The sequence below is a fragment of the Papio anubis genome, chromosome 1, assembly GCF_008728515.1.
Source record: "Papio anubis isolate 15944 chromosome 1, Panubis1.0, whole genome shotgun sequence".
Taxonomy (NCBI): Eukaryota; Metazoa; Chordata; class Mammalia; order Primates; family Cercopithecidae; genus Papio; species Papio anubis.
Genome location: NC_044976.1, coordinates 106,851,038 through 106,872,988, shown reverse-complemented (window position 1 = coordinate 106,872,988; position 21,951 = coordinate 106,851,038). Strand labels below are relative to the sequence as shown.

Here is a 21,951-nt window from a genome sequence, read left to right as displayed (position 1 = left end):
GAGATGACAATAACTGGAATTGTTAACTTACGGTTGAGAAAAACTTGATCAACACCCACAACACTTTAGAGTCTTTAACCGCAAAAACAGGGTCCAGGATGCCTGAGCTCAGAGTTGAAGGCACTACCTAAAAGCCCGACTCTGACAAGAGTGAGGGAGGTAGCAGCCAGCGTGCCAGGTAACGGTCTGCAGTTGCAATAACAGAATTAGAAGGTGGGTGTGTCATGGAATCTTAGGAGCCCTGCATTCCAATTGCCCAGCCTGTGCTGAAACACTAGGGCCCTGGTCTCACCTGATGGTCACTGATGGGGACCATTTCTTCAGCAGTCACTCTCAGTGTTAGGCCCACCTCTTTCCCAATACATCTAAGCATATTCCTCATTGCTCATCCCTTGTGTGTATAAAATCGTCAAGGTAGAGGTAGTTTCCCAAAAGCTTATATTTTCTTAGTGGTCGTCACAAAATCAGTCCACCTTCTCTAAGTTGAATCAGATCTTAAGGCTTTTCCACATGTGAAAGATATCAGACTTTTAGACTGTGATATCCTCTGGGTCTTCTGCATTTTTTTTCTGTAGCTACTGAAAAGTGAATGCATAATTCATTTTTGAAAATATTTTCTCTCCTGGATCAGTATTCCTCTTGCTGCATCCCATTGTTATGTTGATTTCTTTTCTCTTACTGGGGCAGCATCTTGGCTTTTTATTACACTTAAGACCAGTTTCACATCCCTATGTCCATAGCTCTTCCTCTATGTGTAGGTTGATTTGTTTTTTAGTGTCACTGAACACTCGTTTCATACTTGTCACTTACAAATATCATTCTGGTCCCACAAGAGCTCTTTTCAAGGTATTAAGTGATCAAAATCATTTGTACATATCCCCTGAAAACATGTATGACCATGTATCTTGGGAAATCTTGTAAACCCGAGGCTATTTTGTTGTTTTTGGTTTTCCCATATATTGAAAAGAACACGGCCTTGAATGCTTCTCAGAGAATATTATTGGATATATACATATGTATATATTGAGTTGCTCTAACAGTGTTGATGTGTGGTTGCATTCCACTAACAGAACCTGGCAAGATCAAGCTCATGGTCAGGGGTGGTTGGTGATCCTCAGTGTTCCTGTGCAGCAGAAGGTGAGTTTGAGATGAGAGGGACGAGTAGGGGAGCGTGCTCCCCCGAACCACCTCCTCACTTTCTCAGCTTCCATCCTCAACTAGGTTTTTTGAGGCTAGGACTTGGGAATTTGCCCTGTAGCCCAGATCTCCTAAGTGTGGCTGCTGGACTTGCCTGAGTTGAGGGCGTGATAAGTGTGACCATGGGCTACCCAACATTCATGTGGAAGTGAAGGGAGGAGGACTGGATTAATCCCATTGGAAAGCATGCCTCGTAGCAGCCTGCACCATCCTCCAACTACACTGTGTAATGACAGTGGTTTGAGATGTATTAAAGGCTGTGAATTTATCTATTCTCTGGTGTCTCAGAGACCTGACATTCTGTGTCAGAGTGAAAATCTGTCTAGTTTCTTCATTTTAAAAATGATGAAACTGCAGGTTCACAACGTTACATGGTTTACTTGAGGTCATACAGGGATGAATTTTGAGCACTGCCAAAAAAAGGAATCACAAAAGCCATTCAGTAATTATTTATAGAATCCATGTAATTCAGTAAAAAGTCACGTAATTATTTATTCACCAATTCATACTAGGCATTTTGTTCAAAACTGTACACATACTTGGATATCATATTTTCATCATAATCCTTAAGGCAATGTTATTTTCCGTAAGACACAGGTAAGAAACCTGAAGAAGAGGGATAGCAAATCATGTATTTGGCCGTATTCCTATTTTTTGGTTTCTGTGATGCTGGAATAATGACCAGAATGAGTCATGGGAAGAGCATTCATCCCTGTATCATTTTCCAGGACAGAGGTGTGCCCTCCTTCAGCACTGGGACAAAAATCAGAAGTGTCTGCAATCTTGCTTTCACAACGTGGGAAATAACCTCTATTACCTGGAATTTCACTGGAACTTTGGAATATACAAGAGAAGTATGACACCTGCGTCTTCCCATGGCTGCAATTAATTCACTCTTCTTTTGAGTACCAATAATTCTCATTAAGACTTTTGCCTTGTTATAACCACAATATATATTTTATGGAGAAGATTTTACTCTTAGCTCTATTTAGAATGAATAAATATAAGCTATGATTTAGGTTTTATGCCCTGGACTTAATATTTTTTCTGATTTCTGTTTTGAGATTAAATTCTCATGTAAATAGAAAAATGCTTCTTATTACTTATAAGAGTAAATTAGTTATTGGTTTGAGTTTCTGAAGTCGAAGCACAAACTTTTGTTTTTCATCTTTGTCTGTTCCCATCAGTGCCACTCATTGTCTCTCAGTATGACCTGGCCGTGCTCCTGCACTTACCCTCGTCCTGCTGAACCATCTCCAAGCACTGTACAATTCCATCAGTGATTCAGGCTCTTCTCAAGCTCCCTGAAATGGATCCAGGTCCCAGGATGTCAGACACCTTCTAGACACAAAAGCAACACATACTGTAGAGAGTGCAGCAGGGTTCCCACCTCCCTGAAGTTGGCAGGGATGTCCTAGGGCAGGAAGGAATGCTTTCCCTTTTTAGGGGGTCTTTTCTTCATGTCTCAGTGCCTCTGATCTTGTGACCACAACTGTCTTGAATGTGAAAGAATTGCAAAATTTATGGTTTCTTTTCAGTTGGCTAGAACAGATTTATAAGACTGACTTACCCATGTCTGCTGAAGTTTGAGTTCTTGGTAGTATGATTTTTGTTGTTTTCCTTGTAAGGTGAGCGGCTTGCAGAAGACTGGCCTTGTTGCTGTACAAAAAGACGTAAACTTAATTTCTACTCAAAGCAAGTTTGAATTTGAAACTAGGGCTTCTGTTGTTCCAAAGTTGGACTGTCACTGCCTCAGGCATGTGTCCTGAAGGGCTTGTGTCTCTGCCGTACTCAGGGTAAAGTTAAGATGGAGAGCAGCAAGGCGGGTCTCCTTCAATTCTAGGTTCCCCCAAGAATTTTCTCCACTTTAAGAGACTGCATTGAATATATTCTTGTTCTGCTTTTGTGTTTGGGCTTTGGAATGATGTGATGAGGCTCAATGATTCCCACCCCCAAGTTGACCAGAGAAAGAAACACTTGGGAAGGTCAGTGCAAATACAAGTCCAGTGTCCTCCTTGCAGGGATTCTGATTCAGTGCCCTCAGGTGGGGCCTGGAATGTGTTTGTTAACATGACTCAGATGTGCAGTCCGTTTGGGGACCCTCTGATACCATGGACCTTACAGTTGATGGGATGATTCTGTTTTGCTGATGAAGAAACCAAGGCACAGAGAGTCTGTAACTCACCCAAGTTCCCTTTGCTGTAAGTACTGGAGCCGGATCTCAGGTAGAGTCCCCCTCCCACAAGCCCCATTCCATGTTTTCCAATTCAGTTGTGTGGTTTCTTTACAAGTAAGTGTTTCTCTCCCCTGTACCTCATTTCTGCATCCCCGCCTCAAAAAAATTTTTTAATTTAATTTGTTTCATCTAATACATTTCCTCTCAACATGCTGTCAGCAACCTATTCTGAAAACTCACTATGTGACATGCCTCTTTTTGAGACAGGGTCTCATTCTGTTACTCAGGCTGAAGTGCAATGGTCTGTACTGCTCACTGCTACCTCAGACTCTTGGGCTCAAGTGATCCTCCTGTCTGAACTTCCCAATTAGCTGGAACTCTAGGCACACATCACCATTCTGGCTAATTTTTTAAAATTTTTTGTAGAGATGAGGTCTTGCTATGTTGCTCAGGCTGCTCTCCAACTTCTGGCCTCAAACAATTCTCCCACCTAGGCCTCCAAAAGTGCTGGGATTACAGGAGTGAGCCATTGATCCTGGCCCTAAAAAGCTTTAAAAAAAAAAAAAAAAAAAAAAGCAGGGCATGGAGATGTGGAAAGATACCTCTTTGTATTACTGTTGTTATTATTATTACTTCTAAAGTAGAATTCATATATCACAAAATTCTCCATTTTTATGCATACCATTCAGCGTCTTTTACTATATACCCAAGGTTTTGCAGCCATCACCACTGCCTAATTTCAGAATATTTTCGTAATGCCGGAAAGCATGCCTGTACTTACTGACAGTCATTCTCCAATTCCCCCGTTTTTGCCGTCCCTGTCAAACACTAATCTACCTTCTCTGTATATAGATATACTTGTTCTGGGCATTTCCTGTATATGGAATAATGCAACATCACCTTTTGCATCTGCATCTCTTACTTACCACAGTGTTCTCAAGGTTCATCCTTGCTGTAGCATGCATCAGTACTTCAATCCTTTTTGTGGCCAAATGATATTCCATTTTATAGTTATACCACATTTTGTTTACCTGTTCATCAACTGATGGTGGTTTGGAACATTTCCACTTTTTCACTATTATGAATAATGCTGCTATGAACATTTTTGTACATGTTTTTTAGTGAACATCTGATTTTAATTTTCTTGGTTATATACCTAGGAGTGCAACTGCTGTATCATATATGACTTTATGTTTAAGTTTTTGAGGAACTGACGGACTGTTTTCCAATCTCAGTGGCTACAGCATTTTACATTCCCACTAATAGTATATGAGAATTCCATTTCCACTATAACTTTCCAAACATATGTTGTGTTTTTTTAAAGTCACCCTTGTGGGTCTCATGTGGTATCTCATTTTGATTTAAGTTTACATTTTCCTAATGAGGAAAAACATTGAACATCTCTGCATGTGCTTGTTGGCCATTTGTATGTATCTTTTACAGAAATGTCTTTTGAAACATTTTTCCCATTTTTAAATTGGGTCATTTGTCTTTTTGCTCACTTATGTGAGTTCTTTGTATACTCTAGATACTAGACCCTTGTTAGGTATATGATTTGCAAATAGTTCTCCCATTATATGGATTATATTTTCACTTAGAAATGTGTAATCTAGAGTCACAAAGATTTGTACCTATGTTTTCTTCAAGACATCGCTTTTGGAATGAGAACTCTCCTGGGTTTTAGTGGAGGACGGACATTGTTTATTTATGCCTCTTGTCTGTTACAGATATTTGTCTTGATTGGTATTCATACGACCACCACCCCTCCATGGAGCATCCAATGGCTTGGAACAGAGCTCTGGGGACTGGCATCCTTCCACTGACTTTGACACTGATGAGAGCCCTGAACATATGATTCTGTTGGCCTTAACCTGACCCACATGCATGTATTCCTCAGACATCTAGAGCTGAAGTTGAGAGCCTCTGTGGGAACACTTGGCAGCCCATGCTATTCTAAGGCTGGAGCAGACTTTATTAGTCTATTCCAGGCAGACAGGACTGCAGGGGGTCCAGCCCCTACAAGCCCCTCTGTCTGGAATAGACTGAGTTCGTCTCTGGTGTTAGAAAGCAGACCTGTTTCAGGGGTTGGGGAAGGTTGTTCGGTGTGAAGTGGGTCCTCTCTAATTATTTTTACTGTATGTGTGACTTCTTCCTAGAAAGAATGGAAGAATATTTATGTTAGAACATTTTATCAGTTCTTTGTCAATTGTTGTTTGTCTGCAATTTTAGAGTAGATAAAGGAGAGCTCAATGTAAATATACTCTTAATACTTAATTATGGTTGATGTCCACTGCCTGAGATCATACTTACTTCTATATACTATCTATTACTTAGGAATTGTCCTGCTCCTGATGAGAAAACAGACTCAGAAAGATTACAAAATTACTAGGCCACAAATGTTGTGAGGAGAAGAATAAGAATTAGAAACTAGTTTCTTTTGGCCTTCGAAGCTAACCTTATACCATTAGATCGAACTGAATGACAGTACTTTTGCTAAAGCAAGACTCAGAGTTTGTGGTTCTGCATTGTTTTTCCAAGGAAACAGTGTGTCGCTTTAATATTATTTCAGACTTTTAAATGTCAAATTCTATTTTTTAATAAAACTTTTTTTGTGTTTGTTCTCTTTCATTGTTTTTGTTTTGTTTTTTTTCTCAAGGGGATGATCCCTATTATTTATCTGCTCAATATTTGTTACCTATCTTCTGTCAATTTTTACTTTTTTGAGTGTTTCTTATCTGTCACTTTGTTTTATGCTACTAGCTATTCGCTAAGGTGTAATTTGCATTGAATAAACTACAAAATCCTAAGGGTACAGATTAATGACTTTAATATAATTGTACATTGTATAATAACATCCAGATCAAGAGAGGCAACACTTCTATTGTATGCCAGGGAGTTCTGACATGCTCCTTGCCAGTCAATACTCATCCTCAAATGAAGAATATATTCTAAATCTTGTTACTATCTTAGTCCCTTTGTCCCTTTGTGTTGCTATAAAGGAATACCAGAGGCTGGGTCATTTATAAAGAAAAAAGAGGTATTTCGCTCATAGTTCTGTAGGCTGCACAAGAATAATGGTACCAACAACTGTTCCTCATGAGGGCCTGAGGCTGATTTCCCCTGCAGCAGAAGATGAAAGGGAACCAGTGTGTGCAAGGATCATATGGTGAGAGAGGAAGCAAAGAGAGAGGAAAAGCGCAAGGCTCTTTTTAATAACCAGCTCTTGTGGGAACTAATAGAGTGAGAATTCACTCACTACCTTCTCCCAGGGAGGGGGTTAATCTATTCATGGGGGATCCACTCCCATGACCCAAACACCTCCCATTAAGCCCCACCTCCAACATTGGGGATCCAATTTCAACATGAGATTGGGAGGGGACAAATATCGAAACTATGGCAGCCACATCGGATTAATTTTGCTGATTTTTTTGCTTCATAACAATGAAATCATTTCAGTATCTGCTCTTATTTTGACTTCTCTTAATCAGTTGGATATATATGCTACTAATTTGTTTTTTTCTTTCATTTCATTTTGTTTTGGCCTAGAAATATCCTATTTAATGTATAATTATCACACAGTTTGATATCCACTTTTGTGATGGTAGACAGGTTTACTTGTTGGCTACTATGCATAAGTAACTGAAAATATTCTTGTACACTTCTTTCTGTGAAGATACATACTCGTTTTTCCTGGGTATTGATAGCTAGGGATGGAATTGCTTGGTGAAAGGCTGAAAATGGACACAGAGTTTTGCAAAAAAGTTATATTATTTTACATTTCTATGACAAATATAGGCTATTTCCAGTTGCTTTACATTCCCACACACTTAATATTTTCAGTCTTTTAAGTTTTAGCCATTCTACCAGGTGTGTATTGATATCATCTATTTTGGTTTTCACATGCCTATTGATCATTAAGACATCTTATGTAAAGCACATTTTCAAATTTTTCCACTCATTGATATACTGGGCTGTTTGTTGTTTTCTTTGTGATCTATTGGAGTTATTTACACATTTTGAAAGAGTCCATTGTTTCATTTATGTATATGTGAAGCATTGAAGTTGAGAGCCTCTCTGAGAATGCTTGGCAGCCCATGCTGTTCTAAGGCCAGAATGGACTTCCTCAGCCCACGCCAGAGAGGGGACCATAGGGGTTGGACCTAGTCAAGACTAATTTTGTGTGTGTGTGTGTGTGTGTGTGTATATATATATATATATATATGAAATATATATTTATTTGCAACATGCATATATGTTGCAAATCATTATTCTTGGCCACCAGATAGCTTTTGTCTTATTAAACACTAACCTATAATAAGCAGAAGCTTTTCAAAAATGAAGTACATTTAATTGATTTATTATTGTGGTCAGTGCTACAGTTTAAGAAATATTTTCTGTTCTAAGAAATACTTTCCTATGTCAAGTTCACGAAAATATTTTGTATTTTTTCCTTTAGAAAGTTTCTAATTCTAACTTTCACATCTTAGGTTAATTTCAATGTATGGTAAAAAGTGGTGGTTACTATTAACTTTTTAAAACAACAAATATTATTTCACTCAGAAACTTTCTATTGAAAAGTCATTTCCCCAGTGAAGGGCATTGGTGTCTTTGTTTCTAAAAAGTTTAAATAACTGTACATAGGGAGCATACTGTTTGAATCTGTACTCTTCTACTTTGATATATTTATGAATAGTTACACATTTCCCATAGCTTTTAAATCATTGTAGCTCTAAAATGAGTTCTGAAATCTAGCAGAGTAATTTCTCCAACTTTTTCAAGACCAACTTGCCTATTCCAGATTATTTGATTTTGATATACATTTTAAAATTAGCATTTACATTTCTCTAAAACTTCTACTAGAATTCTTAATCAGAATTATGTTGATGTGATATATTCACAAAATTGAGTCTTCCAGTCCATGAACATGATACATATTTCTCTATTTAGTCTTCTTTAATTTCTATCACCAATAGCTTTTAGGGGCTTTGTATCTGCTTCATTATATGTATTCTTAAGCATGTAATTATTTTCTATATTAATCTCCATTATGTTTTATTGAATTTCATTTTCTATCTGGTAAGTGCTAGTATGGAGAAATTAAGATGATTAAATCAATGTTATAAAGGTATAAATTAAGTACAATAGACTACAACACTTTAAAACATATAATTAAATGCATATTTACAAATGTATACACAAATGGGACAACTGCTATAATCATGATATGGGAATTTCCATAAGTCCAAAGTTTCTTGTAACCCTTTGCAGTTCATCACTCTTTCAACCCTCAGCCCCAAGGAGCCAGTGTCACTTTAGGTCAGTTTGCGTTTTTAACCATTTTATGTAATGAAATTATACTTGTGTTCTTTTGTGTCTGCCTTCTTTCATGAATCATGTTAATTTTAAAATCCATCCATATGAGTATTTTCATCAACAGTTAATACACTGTAATTGCTGAGTAGTATTCCTTTGTGTGGCTACACCATGTTTGATTATACATTCACTTGTTATTTGACATTTGTGTCATTCCAGGTTTGGGCTATTATGAATAAAGTATCATAAGCATCCACATACAAATCATTGTGCAGACATAGTATGTAAATTCCTAGGAATGGAACTGAGAGACAGGACTAGCTGGATTTCCTAGGCCGACTAAGAACCCCGAAGTCTAGTTGGGAAGGTGACCACATCCATCTTTAAACACGGGGCTTGCAACTTAGCTCATGCCCTGCCAATCAGGTAGTAGAGAGCGCTCACTAAAGTTCTAATTAGGCAAAAACAGGAGGTAATCATCTATTGCCTGAGAGCACAGTGGGAAGGACAGTGATCGGGATATAAACCCAGGCATTTGAGCCAGCAACAGCTACCCACTTTGGATCCCCTCTCTTTGTAGGGAGCTCTGTTTTCACTCTATTAAATCTTGCAACTGCACAATCTCCTTGGCCGTGTTTGTTACAGCTGGAGCTGAGCTTTCGCTTGCCATCCACCACTGATGTTTGCCACCATCACAGACCCACCGCCAACTTCCATCCCTCCGGATCTGGCAGGGTGTCCGCTTTGCTCCTGATCCAGGGAGGAGCCTATTGCCGCTCCCTATCAGGCTAAAGGCTTGCCATTGTTCCTGCATGGCTAAGGGCCAGGGTTCATTCATCCTAATCGAGCTGAACACTAGTCACTGGGTTCCATAGTTCTCTTCCATGACCTATACTTCTAGTAGAGCTATAACACTCACCGCATCCATTCCTTGGAATCCGTGAGGCCAAGAACCCCAGGTCAGAGAACACAAGGTTTGCCAGCATCTTAGAAGCAGCCCGCCACCATCTTGGGAGCTCTGGGAGCAAGGACCCCCGCAAATGTGCCAGGTGCCATAACAGAAAGACTGTCCATCTGATTTGTATGTGTTTAAACTGAGAAGAAACTGTTAGCCAGATTTTCAAAGGAGTCGGACCATTTTTCATTCCCACAAGTATAAGACTTCCAAGTGCTTTAGATCCTCACCAATATGTTGTATTTTCAGCCTTTTTATCGTTCTCGTGGATATGTAATGGTATCTCAGCACTGTATTGATTGATCTCCCAGATGACTAAAGAGTTGAGCATCTTTTCCTGTGCTAATTGACCATTCATGTATCTTCTTTTCTGAAGTATCTGTTCAAGCCTTTTGCCAAATCGTTCCTTTGTGCTGTTTATCTTATCAGACTGCATTGGATATATACCATTAAAAAAAATCCTTTGTTGCAGATAAATATAGTATCTCCTATATTGTGGCTTCTTTTTAAGTTCTCTTAATGTTCCTTATTTTGGAGGTAAAGATAGATAATCATCAAAAAGGTGATTATATATACACATATAACTATATTTATGTCTAAGAATCATTAGTCTAACATATATGAAAGGATCTATTTCTGAATTCTCTCTTCTCTTCCATTGATATATGTTCTATTTTTTTCAATAATACACTTGATCTTTATTTCCATAGCTGGATAGTAAATCTGGAAATAGGTATTGAATTCATTCACCATTGTTCTTTTATAATGTTCCTTTTTTATTATACCTGATCATTGACATTTCCATATAAACGGTAGCATCAGATTGTAAATTTCTACCAAAATGCCTGTGGAATTTTTACTAGAATTGCATTGGATTCCGAAGACCAAATTTGGGAAAAATTGACTTTTTAACTACAACAACTCTGCTGATCCTTGACAACATTTACATCCCAACTAATTTAGTTCTTTTATAATTTCTTAAAGCAATGTTTTGTAGTTTTCAGCATACTGGCCTTACATCAATTTTGTTGAATTTATTTCTAAGCACATCCTGTATGTAGATGTTACTTTAAATGAAATTGTATTTTTATTTCACTTTCCAAATGCTCATTGGTTATATACAAAAATACAACATTTATATTGAACTTATATTCTGCAACATTGCAAACTCATTTATTAATTTTTATAGATTTTTATAGATTTCTAGGGTTGTGTACATACACAATTATTATCTGTTAATACAGACAGATTCAGTTCTTCCTTTTCAACCTTTTCAATGTTTTATTTACTTTTTCTTACTTCATTGCATTGGTTAAGATCACTAATCTAATGCTGAAAAAGGAATGCCTGTAATCTCAGAACTTTGGCAGGTCAAGGAGGCAGATTCCTTGAACTCAGGACTTCAAGACCAGCATGGGAAACATGGTGAAACCCCATCTCTAAAAAAACAAAAAAATTAGCCATGCATGGCAACATGTGCCTGTAGTCTGTTACTTGGGAGGCTGAGTTACAAGGATGGTTTGAGCCCAGGAGACAGAGGTTGAAGTTAGCCGAGATTTTGCCTCTGCACTCTAGTCTGGGTGACAGTACCGGACCCTGTCTCAAAAAAAAAAAAAAAAAAAAAGATAGTGAATATATCTACCTACTTCCAAAGTGTCCTTGTGTACCTAGTAATTCCTCCCTCATCTTTCTCCCCCCACCTCAGACAACCATTGGTTGACTTTCTGTTATAATAGATCAATTTAAATGTTCCCAAGTTTTCTCTAAATAGAATCATATACTATGTATCCATATTTGGTTTATACATTTATATATTTTGGTATTTTTGTATATCTTTTTCACTCAGAATAATTATTTTGATTTGTAGCCATGTTTTCATGTGTATTAATAGATCACTCCACTATACTGCTGAGTAATGTAATATTCCATGTGATGGATATATCACGATTTATTTTACTCATTCATCTGTTAATGGGTTTGGATGGCTTCTGGTTTTAAAACTAAAGCTTCTATCAACAAAGTTGTATGGAGATAGCTTTTCTTTTCATTTGGGTGAAATAGCAGTATCATATGGTAGGTACACGTTGACTATTTTAAGATGCTGCCACACTGTTTATAATGTGCTTGTAACATTTCACAACCTCATCAGCAGTGCATGAGTGTTTTAGTTCCCGTACATCTTTGCCAACACTTGGAATGGTGATTCTTTCAACTTTAGCCATTTTACTTGGTTTACATTTGCATTTCCTAATGACTAATGATGATGAATACCTTGTCATGCTGTTATGTGCCTTCCATATATCTTCTTTGCTGAAGTACCTTTACAAATATTTTATTCATTTGAAAATCTGATTGTTTGTCTCTTTATTAATAAACTTTGAGAGTTCCCTTATTGTTGTACACAGAGGTCCTTTATCAGATATGCGATTTCCAAATATTTTCTCCCTAAGTGTGTCTTGTCTTTTCATTCTCTTACCAACGTCTTTGAAGAGCAATTTTAAAAGCGTTGTTTAAGTGTAATTTATTGTTTTGTTCTTTTACCAGTTCTTAGGCTGAATGCTTCCAGCTCTTGCCCATTCAGTATGATGCTGACTGCGGGTTGGTCATAAATAGTTCTTATTATTTTGAGATATGTTCCTTTAGTGCCTAGTGTGTTGGGAGTTTTCACATGAAGTGATGTTGAATTTTATCAAAGGCCTTTTCTGCATCTATTGAGAGAATCATGTTGTTTTTGGTTTTAGTTCTCTTTATATAATGAATCACATAACATATAATTTACCTGTTGCATCTGGTAACTCTCCATATCTGCCCACTTTGTGGGAGGGGCCCTTTGGAGCAACAAACGAGGAGGATTCAATGTTAGAGACACAGAGACTCGTGGACTGAAAGCCCTGGACCCCGAGAGTGAGCAGTACCCTGGTGTACACCAAGAACTCTCAGCACCAAGGCTCCAGACACTCATGAGGATGTAAGGGTCAATCTCTTGGTGAGCGGCTAGGTCCCTGGAATTCTCACCTAGGTCTCAATGGGCATATGGGCAGCTTTTCTTTGGACAGGCCCTAGCCAGGTGACCCAGGTGCTGGCTGCATCCTAGGTAATCCACTGAGGACCATAGGATTGCACCAATACTAATGCTGGTCTCTTTGGTTATTTTAAGTGTTGCTTTTACTTCCCAATATGGCTTCAGTGGCAGAATCCTCATAGGAAGCAAAGACCAATGGAAAAGATGAAAAGGCCACAACAGAGTAGGTGAGTCTGGGGCCGCATTAACCTTCCACTCTGAACATTCAGCTAGGTCTAAATGGAGAAGCTGGGTAGTTTGCTTAGAACCTGCCCTGGCCTGAGCCCCCTGCTACCCCCAGCTCCTAGGACGATGGGGATCCTTGTCCACTTGCCCCCTCCCCACTCCAAGGGGACACAAGAAAGTAGCATGGTCCTTCCCCTTGGAACTCCCTTGCAGAGGAGCAGGGCACCTGAAATATTCAAGTTCCTGGGAGACTGGGGGCCAGTTGTTAGCCAGGGACCAAAAGTACTGGTGCTTCCTTCCTATTGGTCACATTATACCCGAGCTTGACCTAACGCTTGTGCTGCCCTGGCCTCAGGGTTTGTCTGTGGAGGCTCCACCCTACAGCTGGAACCATCTTGCTTGGTCTCCTCAAATCAGGTCGTGACAACGCAGAAATGTAATTGTGATTCTCCTGCTGGCATAAAACATTCCTTCAGCTTCTGTGTGTGTGAAAGGAAGAGGAGGTGACAGGGCATGGGGGAGGGGGAGCAGAAAGAGGAGGGGGAGTGGTGACAAACAGCCTGAAGGACAGAATGAGGAGGAGGGAAGGAGTGGGGAGGCAGGATGAGGAGGACCAGGAGAGGAAGAGGACCAGAGCCTGAATACCAAGGAATCCATATTCTCAGCCCCAGAAAGGCAACCCTGTCTCTCTGGAACTCCACTAACCTCATCCTGGGCGCACACACACACACACACACACACACACACACACAGAGTTCTTTGGTCCTCCAGCCTCCTTTCTTCCTATAAGATCAGCCTCTCACACTTCCTCCCATTCCTCATCCTAGGGATTCTTCTTTTTGCCACTGGGTCTTCCAGGGCTTTTCAGGTTCTTCACCTGCAGCCAAACCCTTGCCTTGTGGCTCTAGAGAGTCCAGAGCAGTGAAAGCTCTCAGGAAAAGAAAGTGCAGGGCACGTGAGGTCACAGGGTCACCCTGCAGAATCTAAGTGCCATTGTCCAAGGTCAGATGTCAAACTTTTCCCAAAGAAAATCAAAGAAGATCCTTGGTTCAGGTCATTTTTTCTTGTGGACAGTTAAGCTATGAAACGATTATGACCAATTCTCTTTCTAAAGCCAAAGGTCAGCCTTAACCAGGGTAGAGTAGGTGCGGATGCAGATTACAGAAACTGAGCTCTGAGCAAACTTGGGCAGCTCCCACAAAGGCCCAGGGAGGAGCTGTCTAGGCCAGGGTCTAAGAACCCTTCTGTATTAGTGAGCTTAGGCCGCCATCACAAAATACCATCAACAGGGTGGTTCAAAAAGCAGAAATGTACTGTTTCACAGTTCTGGATTCTAAATGTTCAAGATCAAGATTGGATTCCAGTGAGAGCTCTCTTCCCAGCTTGCAGATGCACACAGACTCTCTGTGTCCCCACATGGCCTTCTCTCGCTGTGTGTGATTTGTGGGAGGAGGAGTGGGGTGAACAAGCTCCCTGAGTTTCCTCCTAGAAGGACACTAATCCTATCAGATCAATGCCCCATGTTTATGACCTCATTAATCTTAATCACTTCCTTAAAGGCCTTGGCACTATATAAGTCCCACTGAGGTTAGGGCTTCAACATGTACATTTTGGAAGGCTGTAAACCTTCAGTTCTGGCTTCTCCTCAGCCTGCTCCCCACATTTAGATTTCAGCAGCTCCCAGCTCTAAGGGAGCCTCCAGTGGGCACTGGATACTCAGGTTCTTCTTCTCCCCCACAGTTTCTCCTCCTCTCTGTGATTCAGATCCCTCTGCAGTGGCACTTGCGTGGTCTTTCTTTATAGTTTCCCCCTTCCTTGCATTCTCTTCTTTCTGTTTTCTTTCTAGGTAGTTCTATACATGTAACATTAGGCATTTGTCAAATGAAGAGACCACCTCATAATTTCTGCATTAATAAACAAGCCTGAATTTATTTCTTCTTAAAGGGAGAGAGCTATGCTGATCATTCAGTCTCTTTGAGCAGAGTAGACTTAGAATTTGTGGAAAGTGTGGGGTTCAGAGACTGGTTGAGGGCACAGACCTCAGTGAGCTGGTGTTGACTGGTTGGCACTCAGAGCTGCTCATTGGACAGAGTTGCTTTCAACTGGCTTACTTTCAGAAGTCAGGGGCAAGCACTGAGTGAGGGGCTTGCAGAAATATGTTCACTGAGGTGAGTGGCTGTCGTAGGCAGAATAAACTCCCCTAAATGGTTGCTGCAACCTCTATAATTAAGAGAAATTGGATTTCACTCTCCTACCTGGTAAAATAAAGAAAAAAATAAAACAGACAAAATACATGAAAAGAACATTTTCAAAATTGTGGACATCGGGCAAAACAGGACAGGACTGTAATCCCTAAAGAAGGGCCCCAAACAAGTGAGCCCTATAATTGCTCCAACTTACTACCTTTAGAGGGTTTCCAAGTTAGGCACAGGAAGGGCAAAGTGAAGAGGAGCTCAGTGAGCCTTTTGAGTCGTGGACGCTGAGCTGAGAGTCCAGGGAAGCCAAGATAGCATAAAGTCCATAGAGAGAGTAGCAGGGTGCAGCGAACTGTGGAAAGTAAATCAGAAAGAACTGCGGAACATGACCCAGCATGCAGCACAGTGCTGATCCATATGAGGATGCCACTCAGGTTCAGAGGAAAAATCATTTCAAAAGATTAGAGAGAACAGTGCCTGGAACTCATACGGAGCTAGAATCATGCCTATTTCCCAAAGATGACTGAAAAAAAGGCCTCATAATTCACAAGGCATAGAGTAGAGATCTCAGGAAGGTTTTGTCTCAGTAGTAAGAACTAATTACCCCTAGACTGAGCACTGCTGTGGACCTCTTGAAACAAATCATAAAAGCAAGACCTGAAATGATCAAACTGTTTGACAGCAACTTGACTGCCTCCCTGAACAAAACTCAAAGTTATAGGGACACAAAAGTATGCAGCAACCAACAAAGTAAAATTCGCAGTGTTTGGTTTTCTATCAAACTTTTGAGCCACACTAAAACAGGGAAATGACCACAATGAAGGGACAAATCAATCATATTAAACTGACTCAGAGCTGACACAGGTGTTAGAATTACCAGAAAAGATCATTAAATCAGTTTTTATAACTGTATTCCATACATCCCCCAAATTAAGTAGATGAAAAAAAAAAGGTATAAAAAGATTCAAGCTAACATTAAGAAATAAAAACTGAGGCTTGGTGCTGTGGCTCATGCTTGCAATTCCATCACTTTGGGAGGCCTATGCAGGAGGATCACTTGAGCCCAGGAGTTCAAGAGCAGCCTGGGAAACGAAGTAAGACCCCATCTCTACAAAAGCTAAAAAGAAGTAAAGAAATAAAAACTGTGATATCTGAGAGGAAGTGTCCTGCCAGGGATTAACAGGAAATTAGAAAATGAAGAAAAAATATTGTAAATGTTAAGGCATAGCAAAGAAAAGTAAAAAGAAATACTGAGAAAAAAAATAAAGGGAAAAGCATCAATGAGTTGTGGAGCAATTCAGCTGACCTCATACAAAGGTGACTAGAGTCCATCAAAGGCAAACACAGTGATGGCAGAAAAACTCTTGAAAGAAATAATAATCCAAAACTCACCAAGCGAGGTAAGGTGTGGTGGCACAGGCCTGTGGTCCCAGCTATTCAAAAGGTTGAGGCAGGAGGATCAGGTAAGCCCACGAGTTTGAGAACAGCCTGGGCAAGGTAGCAAGATCCTGTCCCAAAGGGGGAGACAACCCCCCAAAAAACAAAAATCTAATCTTACCAAATGTAATAAGAACTATAAATCCACAGATCCACAAAGTCAACATACTCAAGCACTAGAAATATGAAGAAATGACACCAAGGCATATCATAAATTGTTCAATGATGATTAAAAAACTCTTAAAAGAAGCCAGAGGAAAAACACACCTTATCTACACTGGAACAAAGATATAAGGATGACATCAGATCTGTCACCAGCAACAATGCACATAAGAACACAGAGGAGTCACAGCTTTAAACACTCAAAGGCTAAAATTGCCCACATAGAATTCTATACATTGCAAAATTAGCTTTCAAAAAAACAAAGGTGAAATAAAGGTACATTCAAAAATATAAAATGTGAAAATTCATCACCAGCAGACCTGTGCTCCAAAAATGTTAAAGGACATCCTTCCTACAGAAGGAAAAAGGTATGAGATGGAAATCTGGGTGTCCACAAAACAATGTCAAGCAGTAGAAATGGTAACACATGAACAAATATACGCATTTCATTTTCTTATTAGTTAAAACTCTTTAAAAGAAAATTGAGGCCCTGTGCAGTGACTCATGCTGATAATCCCAGCACTTTGGGAGCCTGAAGCAGGTGGCTTGCTTGAGGACAGTAATTCGAGACCAGCCTGGGCAACATGGCGAAACCCTGTCTCTACTAAAAATACAAAAATTACACTGACATGGTGGTGTGCACCTGTAGTTCCAGATACTTGGATGAGGTACAAGAATCATTTGAACCCAGGAGCCAGAGGTTGCAGTGAGTTGAGATTGCACCACTGCACTCCATTCTGGGAAACAGAGCAAGACTCATCAAAAAAAAAAAAAAAAAAAAAAGGAAAAGAAAAAGAAAATCGATTGTATAAACAATAATAGCAATAGATTGTGCAATTTTTTAATTTTTAAAAAATTTTTATTTTTTTATTTCAATAGGTTTTTGGGGAACAGATGATGTTTGGTTAAATGGACAAGTTCTTTAATAATTACTTCCAAGCTTGTGGTGCACTCATAAACTGAGCAGTGTACAGTGTATCCAATGTGCAATCTTTTATCCCTCACCACTTCTCATCCTTTCCTCCGAGTACCCAAAGTCTATTATATCATTATTTTGCCTTTCTGTCCTCATAGCGTAGCTCCCACTTATAAGTGGGAACATGCTATATTTGGTTTTCCATTCCTGAGTTACTTCACTCAGAAAAAATGCCTCCAACCTCATCACTCAGAAAAAATGCCTCCAACCCCATCCAGGTTGCTGCAAATGCCTTTATTTCATTCCTTTTGTGGCTGAGTAGTAGTCCATGGTGTGTGTGTGTGTGTGTGTGTGTGTGTGTATCACATTTTCTTTATCCACTCATTGATTGATGGACATTTGGACTGGTTCCATATCTTTGCAATAAGCAAATTATGCCACTATAAACGTGCATGTGCAAGTGTCTTTTTTATATAATGACTTCTTTTCCTCTGGGCAGATACTGAGTAGTGGGATTCCTGGATCAAATGATAGATCTACTTTTAATTCATTAAAGAATCTCCATACTGTTTTCCCTACTGGCTGAACTAGTTTACATTCCCACTAACAGTGTAAAAGTGTTCCCTTTTCACCACATCCAGGCCAACATCCATTACTTTTTGACTTTTTAATTGTGGCCATGCTTGCAGGAGTAAGGTGGTATTGCATTGTGGTTTTGATTTGCATTTTCCTGATATTTAGTGATGTTGAGAAATTTTCACATTTGTTACCTATTTGTACACATATTTTGAGAATTGTCTATTCATGTCCTTAGTCCACTTTTTGATGGGATTGTTTTTTTTTTTCTTGCTGATTTGAGTTCCTTGTAGAGTCCTAAAATTCATATGGAGCCATACAGAGCCCACCTAGCCAAAGCAAGATGAAGCAAAACAAAAACAAATCAGGCATTACATTATCTGACTTCAAACTACACTAAAAGGTCTTAGTCACCAAAACATCATGGTACTGGTATAAATATAGGCACATAGTCCAATGAAACAGAATAGAGAACTCAGAAACAAAGCCAAATACTTATAGCAACTGACCTTTGACAAAACAAACAAAAACATAAAATGGGGAAAAGACACCGTATTCAACAAGTGGTGCTGAGAAAATTGGCAAGCCACATGTAGAAGAATAAAACTGGATCCTCATCTCTCACCTTACACAAAAATCAGCTCAAGATGGATAAAAGACTTAAATCTAAGACCTAAAACCATAAAAGTTCTATAATATCAGAAAAACCCTTCTAGACAATGGCTTAGGCAAAGACTTCATGACCAAGGACCCAAAAGCAAATGCCACAGAACCAAAGATAAATAGATGGGATTTAATTAAACTAAAAAGCTTCTGCACAGCAAAATAAACAGCAGAGTAAAGAGACAACTCACAAAGTGGGAGAAAATCTTCACAAACTATGCATCTGACAAAGGACTAACAACCAGAATCTACAAGGAACTCAAACAAATCAGCAAGAAAAAAACAAATAATTCCATCGGAAAGTGGGCTAAGCAACATTCAAATTCAGGAAATACAGGTAACATCACTAAGATACTCCTCAAGAAGTGCAACCCTAAGACACATAATCATCAGATTCTCCAAGGTTGAAATGAAGGAAAAAATATCAAGTGCAGCCAGAGAGAAAGGTCGGGTTACCCACAAAGGAAAGCCCACCAAACTAACAGTGGATCTCTTTGCAGAAACCCTACAAGCCAGAGGAGAGTGGGGGCCAATATTCAACATTCTTAGAGAAAAGGATTTTCAACCCAGAAGTTCATATCCAGCCAAGCTAAGCTTCATAAGTGAAGAAATAAAATCCTTTCCCAACAAGTAAATGCTGAGGGATTTTGTCACCATCAGGCCTGCCTTACAAGAGCTCCTGAAGGAAGCCCTAAATATGGAAAGGAGAAACCATTACCAGCCACTGTGAAAACACACCAAAATATAAAGACCAATGACACTATGAAGAAACTGCATCAACTAATGTGCAAAATAACCAGCTAGCATCATGATGACAGAATCAAATTCACACATAACAATATTAACCTTAAATGTAAATGGGCTAAATGCCCCAATTAAAAGATGCAGATTGGCAAATCAGATAAAGAGTCAAGACCCATCGGTGTGCTGTATTCAGGAGACCCATTCCATGTGCAAAGACACCCATAGGCTCAAAACAAAAAAAAAGGGGGTGGGGGGATGGAAGAATATTTACAAAGCAAATGGAAAGCAAAAGAAAGCAGAGGTTGAAATTCTAGTCTCTGATAAAACAGACTTTAAACGAACAAAGATCAAAAAAGAAAAAGAAGGGCATTACATAATGGTAAAGGGATCTATTCAACAGGAAGAGCTAACTATCCTAAATATATATGCATCCAATACAGGAGCACCCAGATTCAAAAAACAAGTTCTTAGAGATCTACAAAGAGACTTAGACTCCCACACAATAATAGTGAGAGAATTTAACACCCCACTGTCAATATTAGACAGATCAATGAGACAGAAAATGAATAAGGATATTCAGCACTTGAACTCAGCTCTGGACTAAGTGGATCCAATAGACATCTACAGAACTCTCCACCCCAAAACCACAGAATATACATTCTTCTCAGCAGCACATAGCACTTATTCTAAAATTGACCATATAATTGGAAGTAAAACACTCCTCAGCAAATGCAACAGAACAGTAATCATAAAAGTCTCTCAGACCACAGTGCAATCAAATTAGAACTCAAGATTAAGAAGCCCACTCAAAACAGCAAAACCACATAGAAACTGAACAACCTGCTCCTGAATGACTACCAGGTAAATAACAAAATTTAAGACAAAAATAGTGTTCTTTGAAACCAATGAGAACAAAGAGACAATGTACCAGAATCTCTGAAACACAGTTAAAGCAGTGTTTAGTGGGAAATTTATAGCACTAAATGCCCACACAAGACAGCAGAAAAGATCTAAAATCGATGCCCTAACATCACAATTAAAAGAACTTGAGAAGAGCAAACAAATTTAAAAGCTAGCAGAAGACAAGAAATAATTAAGACCAGAGCAGAACTGAAGAAGATAGAGACACGAAAGGCCCTTCAAAAAATCAGTGAATCCAGGAGCTATTTTTTTGAGATTAACAAAATAGACTGCTAGCCAGACTAATAAAGAAAATAGAGAAGATTCAAATAGACATAATAAAAAATGGTAAAGGGGATATCACCACTGATCCCACATGAAATACAAACTACTATCAGAGAATACTATAAACACCTCTATGCAAATAAACCAGAAAGTCTAGAAGAAATGGATAAATTTCTGGATACATACACACCCCCCTCAAGACTAAACCAGGAAGAAGTCAAATCCCTGAATAGACGAATAACAAGTTCTCAAATTGAGGCATAATAGCCTACCAACAAAAAAAAGTCCAGGACCAGACAGACTCATGCCAAATACTACCAGAGGTACAAAGAGGAGCTGGTACTATTCCTTCTGAAACTATTCCATACAATAGAAAAAGAGGGACTCCTCCCTAACTCATTTTATGAGGCCAGCATCATCTTGATAGCAAAACCTGGCAGAGACACAACCAAAAAAGAAAATTTCAGGCCAATATCCCTGATGAACATCCATGCAAAATTCCTCAATAAAATACTGGCAAACCAAATCCAGCAGCACATAAATAAGCTTATCCACCACGATCAAATCAGCTTCATCCTGGGATGCAAGGCTGGTTCAACATAGGCAAATCAATAAATGTAATCCTTCACATAAACAGAACCAATGACAAAAGCTGCATTGCTACATTATCTCAATAGATGCAGAAAAGGCCTTCAATAAAATTCAACACCCCTTCATGCTAAAAACTCTCAATAGACTAGGTATTGATGGAACCTATCTCAAAATAATATCATACTGAGTGGGCAAAAGCTGGAAACATTCCATTTGGCTCAGCACAAGACAAGGGTACCTTCTCTCCGCATTCTATTCAACATAGTATTGGAAGTTCTGGGCAGGGCAATCAGGCAAGAGAAAGAAATAAAGGGTATTCGAATAGGAGAGAGAAGACAGGAAGTCAAGTTGTCTGTTTGCAAATGACATGATTGTATATTTAGAAAACTGCATCATCTCAGCCCCAAAACTCCTTAAGCTGATAGGCAACTTCAACAAAGTCTTGGGATAAAAAATCAATGTGCAAAAATCACAAGCATTCTTATACACCAATAGTAGACAAACAGAGAGCCAAATCATGCATGAACTCTCATTCACAATTGCTACAAAGAAAATAAAATGTCTAAGAATACAACTTATAAGGGACTTGAAGGA

At 39.1% G+C, this 21,951-nt stretch overlaps 1 long non-coding RNA gene across 1 annotated transcript; it reads left to right on the top strand.

Moving 5' to 3' along the window:
- The first annotated feature begins 141 nt into the window (after positions 1-141).
- Positions 142-3,894, top strand: LOC110740578. Its single transcript, XR_002515399.2, has 3 exons — positions 142-338; positions 1,071-1,137; positions 1,926-3,894. It is a non-coding gene; the product is annotated as an uncharacterized LOC110740578 (long non-coding RNA).
- The last annotated feature ends 18,057 nt before the right edge of the window (positions 3,895-21,951 follow it).